Source organism: Pinus tabuliformis, chromosome 8 (genome assembly GCF_031772625.1).
Source record: "Pinus tabuliformis cultivar Carrire ecotype Pingquan chromosome 8, CPIR1, whole genome shotgun sequence".
NCBI classification, from domain to species: Eukaryota; Viridiplantae; Streptophyta; class Pinopsida; order Pinales; family Pinaceae; genus Pinus; species Pinus tabuliformis.
Window position 1 is genome coordinate 1,101,674,524 of NC_142294.1, and position 6,000 is coordinate 1,101,680,523.

Consider the following 6,000-nt stretch of genomic DNA (forward strand, 5'->3'; position numbering starts at 1 on the left):
TCCATACTAGAAGCTCGGTTGAACATGCTCAAAATGGCTTTGAAACCTTGGGTATCCTTAACTGTAGGGGCACCATGCAGCATGGTATCATCCACGAATTGCTGATGGGTAGTTGTAGGAGCGTGAATCAGGGGCTGAAGACCTTTGATGATATTCATGTCCTTAGCCGATTTGATGATGCAACTAAGTCCTTCCACTAAGATAACAAAAGGGAAGGGGGATATGGGATCTCCTTGAAAAATGCCTTTGGATGGGAAGAAAGGGTCTGAAGGGGCTCCCTTGACTAAAATAGAGAAGCTAGGTGATTTTTCCATGGTTAAAATTCAACTGATCCAATGCTGGGAAAACCCAAAAATTTTCAAAATTGCCTCAAGATAAGTCTAACTAACCTTATCATATGATTTTGAGAGGTCCAGTTGAATGCTCATTCTAGCCTTTTTTGAGACTGAAGTGTGTGGATCATTTCATGTGCTAATAAAACATTGTACATGATTTTCCTCCCTTCCACATATCCTGACTGCTCTTTTGAGATGATCAAAGGGAGAATAGGCTTTAACCTGTTGGCCATGACTTTGGAGATGATCTTGTATAACACATTATAAAGGGCTATAGGTCAAAATTTAGAAGGTGAGTAGGAAGCCTCTTCTTTAGGGATGAGGGCAATAAAAGTGGAGTTTATGGATTTGAGAATGGTGGAGGATATTCTAGAGTCTTTGACCACTGCCCAAATGTCCTGCTTCACTATGTCCTAGCAAGCTTTGAAGAAATCAATGGTGAATGCATCTGGTCCTGGGGATTTGCCATTGGCCATATCTTTGACTTCCTCTTCTACCTCTAGGAGGGTGACCGGGCAGTCTAGAGATCTATCCTGTTCCTCTGTGATTAGCTTGGGAATAGAGGTAATGACTGTATTGATTGTCTCTTGTTTGTTGATTTTTGGTTCTGTCACGATAGGACTGAAGTGGTTCCTGAGGATAGAAGCAATCTCTCGATGAGATTGAAAGGAGGTGCCTTTTTCATCCTTAAGCTTGGTTATTTTATTAGTGCCTCTGTAATCCATGGCTAAATGATGGAAAAATTTGGTATTTTTCTCCCCTTCTTTCCGCCATTGAATACGAGATTTTTGTCTCCATAAAGTCTCTTCCCAATTGCATCTATCATTCCATTTTTGCAGGAGTTCACGCTCTGTGTTAATGAAGATTTGAAATATGTCCCCCTTGACCCAGTTGTTATGTATTATAGTCATTTAATCCTCCAAGGCTTGCTTGTCCTCAAAGATGTTGCCAAAAACCTCTTGGTTCCAAATTCGAAGCTTAGCTCTAATGTGCCTCAATCTAGCTTGGAGTCGAAACATTTTGGTTCCTCTAATGTCTAGATTCTCGTTCCACCAAAGTCGGATGTTGGTAGTGAAAGCTGGATGATTGAGCCGGAATTTTTCAAAACGAAAGGGTCTATTTTTTGGTGTGCTCAGAATGGTTGCCTGTAAAGAAATGGGCCAATGATCCAATCCTCCAGATGGAATAATCTCAGATTCCACTGTGATTCCTTCAAGGAGAATGGTATCCAAGATTAGAAACTGGTCAAGCCTAGACGTGATCATCCTGTCTCCTCCTCTCTTATTATTCCAAGTGAAAAATCCATTTTTTGGTTGGATGTCCACCAGGTTAGTTGTTCTTATGAAAGATATGAAAGCCTCTGCATCTCTGTTTAGGGTTCAAAGTCCTCCCTTCTTTTCCCCCAGAGAGATAATCATGTTGAAATCTCCTCCATAGATGGCCTTAGCATGAGAGTGCCTTTGTTGCATCTTGGATAGGTTGTCCAGTAGCTGTAGTTTATCCTCCAGCCTTTGAGGGTTGTACATTTATGAATAAGTAGGTGCCAGGTTCTCCTAGGGTTTGCATTTCAATGGAAATGTATGATCTAGAGGCTTTGGCATTAAGGAGGAGTAGCGAGTGGGGGTTTCAGAAGATGGCCAATCTCCCTTCCAGACCATTATCCTCTACGTCCAAATGCTCCATTCTCTTTCCCAATCTTTTGCCTATTCCTTCCAGCTTTAGCCTAGAGCATTTGGTTTCTTGCAGGAAAACAATGTCTGGATTTTCTTGAGTGACTTTATTTTTCAATAATCATTGTTTGGTTTGGCTATTGAGCCTTATTACATTCCATGAGAGTATCTTCATAGTTAAACTATAATTATGAGGAGAGAGGGAAAGCATCCAGGACTTTCATCTTTCCCGAGTTGATGAGCATTTGGCCGAGCTCATGTAGTGCCTCATTGTTTGTTCTTTTGCCCTGTTTCTTTTTGCATTTTGCATAAGAATAGGTTTGGTGTAGGTTTTGTGCCTTGATTCCCAGTCCTTTTGATGTGCCCAGATCTCTTTTCTGCCCTCTCAGGGCTGCATTCTGCCTTGATAGAAGGAAGTTGAATATGTCAATCTCTTCCTCTGGAATGTGCTCCACCCCTTTTTGTTTCCACTGCTCAACTATGGTGTTAAGGTCCATTCCTTCTTGTTCTAGAGTGTCAATGAGGTCTTGATCCTCTGTGCCCACTTCACTTAGTGTCATTTCCTCGTCCCCTTCTGTGTATTTTCTCAATCTGGGTTCTCAGAGAAAGTCATCAGTCGAGATTGAATTTGACCTTTGGTTGTTCTGATCATTCTTTTCCAGGATTTTCTGCCCTGTTGTCAGTGTTTGGGTATCGTCCTTTGCTCCAGTTTCTTCTCCAAGAACCTCAAAGGCATTTATGGACCTTTTGTTGATGTTTCCTATCTTTAGTTGGTTTCTTTTGTTATTGCGGTGTCTGCCTATGGGTTGGATGAAACCATCCTGATTTTTGCTTGGGGGATCCTTGGCCTTCTCTATAGGCTTGTGCATGGGACATTCTCGGATTAGGTGGCCATGTTCATGGCATTTTCTACATCTGAAAGGTATTTGTTCGTAGTCTATGGCTTGAAAGAAGAATTCATCTCTGTATTCCAACCATAGACCCTCATGGAGAGCCTGTAAAATGTCCATTTCAACAAATATTCTAGCACAAGATGTGTACATTTTTTGGAGGGTCGCTTCCGACGCTTGAATGAAGGTGCCCAGTTTATTACTTATTTGCTCTAGAGTCTCCGGTCTCCAATAGTCGATAGGGGAGGAAAACAAGCAGATCCACACAGGAACATGCTTGAACGTTTCCTGCTCTGGTGCGAAATTTGGTTTCCATGGCCTCATGTAGAGGCCTACCGAGGCATAGAAGTAGGGGCCTCCATAAAAAATGCAGTCTCTATCTCCAAGGTTTCCAAATACCACCGTAAAGAAATCTTTGGCCCCCAGGTGGAGTGTGACATTTCCTCTCGGTTTCTAGGTTTGCTTGATCCATTGACATAAGGCTTTTTCTATGGGCCAAAAGCCCATGAACTTGCATATCACTGCATGAATAGCCATATGATCCCTATAGGCTTGTAGTTTGGGGTCAGTGATGATAAATTGTTGTGGCTAGCAACAACCCCCCTCCTTATTTAGTTTTATTTCTAATACTGAATAAGTGGGGACCCTTATCCTTAATATTCAAAAAAATAAATTAGGACTTTTATTTCCTTTTTGAATAAATCTTACTATCATAAAACCTAGGAGAATACCCAAAAATCCAAAAAAGACCTGAGTTTTATGATAAGTTCGAAAAAAACTGTTCCCTTAATAGAAAGTGTTGCATCGTAAAAAGGTAATGGATGTCTTCCTACAAGCGGAATCCTAAGATTACGAAACTGTGATGCGAAATCACACATCAAAAGACCCTCATCGCATCGCATGCCTCAAATATCACTTAAGCTAAAATGCTCCAAACCATCGATATGCGATGGCGCATCTCGCAAATCACACTTCGCCGAAAACAAATTGTAACAGATGATTGCCACACGCAACGAATTAGTGATATTGCGATCTGCGATATTGTGAAGCAAATCACAAAATCGTCTTATCGCAGATCTATAGGGCTCGTTAGTCAAAAAATCTTTTTCCATAAATCGATGCCCAGTCATGCATGTTAATGTTAATTAATGAGTTAGTTGGCACTCATTAATGAAATATGGTTTTGATATAATCGAGGAGCCATTTCACATAGGATGATATATTTTATATGACTTCGGCATTTAAATCTTTCCCGTCACCTTTTTCTTATCATTACTCTTGCCTGATTTGTAAACTGCAGGAACGAAGAGCAGAGAAGTGTACATAGTAGTGTTCAGAATATTATGGGAAAGAAGGGTAAAGCTCTAAGTTCTGAAGATAAAGAGATAACGCCCACCTGTAACAAATATGTCGGTATTACTACTTGGGAAGGCATGTATAGTCTACTCGAGGAAGAAAATCCCAGGGTAATGGAGGTTACAGCTAGTGCTGGCTCACACGGGTCGTCTGAGGCGTCTATTATAGAACTAGCATGTTCTTTCTTGCACCGGATAGCGGAAAGGCCCAAAATTCTTCCATACACGAACATGGTCAAACGGATACTGGATAGTGCTGATATCACGAATAGACAATTTAAGACTCAGGGTCAAGGACTCATTGGCTCATTCACTCCACAAGATTTGAGGCTCATGTATCATCTACCAGAGCCATAGGCGAATTATAACAAACATTTCATGGAGAATTTCGCTAAAGAAAATGAAGATTTGGCAGAATGCACCAAGGACTGGTCAAGAAGGGACAAACCATTAAAAAATGATAAGCATGGTATGTATAGTACTCGTTCTCTCACTTCCCCATATTACTTTGTTGTTGCTATGCTTTGTAGACTCTTTGGAAAGCCAAACATTAACAAATTTTCATCTAAATGGCTGCCATTATTGGATGCCACCACTAATGCTACTACTGTGGATTGGGCTAAGATATTGTTCGACAATTTAGCCACATCCATTTTGAATTACCAGTCCAGAAGAACTACTGCTCAGAGGATTTATCCCCCTTTCTACTTATCTGCTTATTTGATGGATGCAATCTATTATATTTCCAAGTTTCCTCTAATGGGATGGAAATGGACTACTCAAGACCCCTTACCCATTCATATTGGTCACAAAGAATTATGGGATTCCAAGTTCATTTTGTATTTCTACAAAATTTGTCATGGAATCATGCTACCTTTGTACAAAATGTTGTATGATAAAGACCCTCTAAGATTTTCTCCCGAAGCGGAGGTCGATATGCTCCTGTCGCAAGATGGTTTGTGTTAGAGTCGGTCTAGTAGCCCTCCATCAGCGATCAAAGCTTTTTGCATTTGCATAAGTAGGTGTCTCATCAGTGTCATCTTATTGCATTCCATTAGGCATGCCATAACCCTGATGGAGGAGCTGGTGTCTTTATTCCCCTCTTGGCACTGTTGGATCAAGTTGTTTCAGTCATTAAACTTTTTCAAGGTTATTTGTCTTGTCTTGAGGTCAAAATTTCTAGGTCTAGGGTTTAGGTCAAATTTGTCTTCAAGGTCATGTCTCTGAAGGTCAATAAGTGCCCAGCAAGCCATAGGGATGATTTTCAAAGTGTTTCTTCGAAAAATTTCATCTTGTACAGTTAATTTTCACCTTGGATTTAAAAACCCTGTTTTTAAAGCCAAGGTCATTTCTCAAAATTTTGTAAAAATTGTAAAAATTCAAAATGATTCAAAGGACAGCATGTAACCCTGGCTCCCTTGTCAAGATCCCTCAGATGCTATCCCTGCAAAAATTATCAAAGAAAAGCATCAAATCAATCAATTTCAGGACAAAAGGAAACCAAAAAAGTCAAGTTTATAAAGTGTCATGGAAAAACATTATAAAGTGGGTTATGACATGAAATTAATTCAAACAAGGCTATAAAAGCCCTAATCTCCCTCTATCAAGCCTCATTGTGCATTCAAGTGATAGAGCAATTGTTTCCAAGAGAGTTTGAGCGAATTGTGTGAGTTGGGAAGGCGCGTGACCCATCGAACCAGGCGCGCGACCCGTCAGGCACCCTCCGCCAGTGTTAATTTACAACGCACGC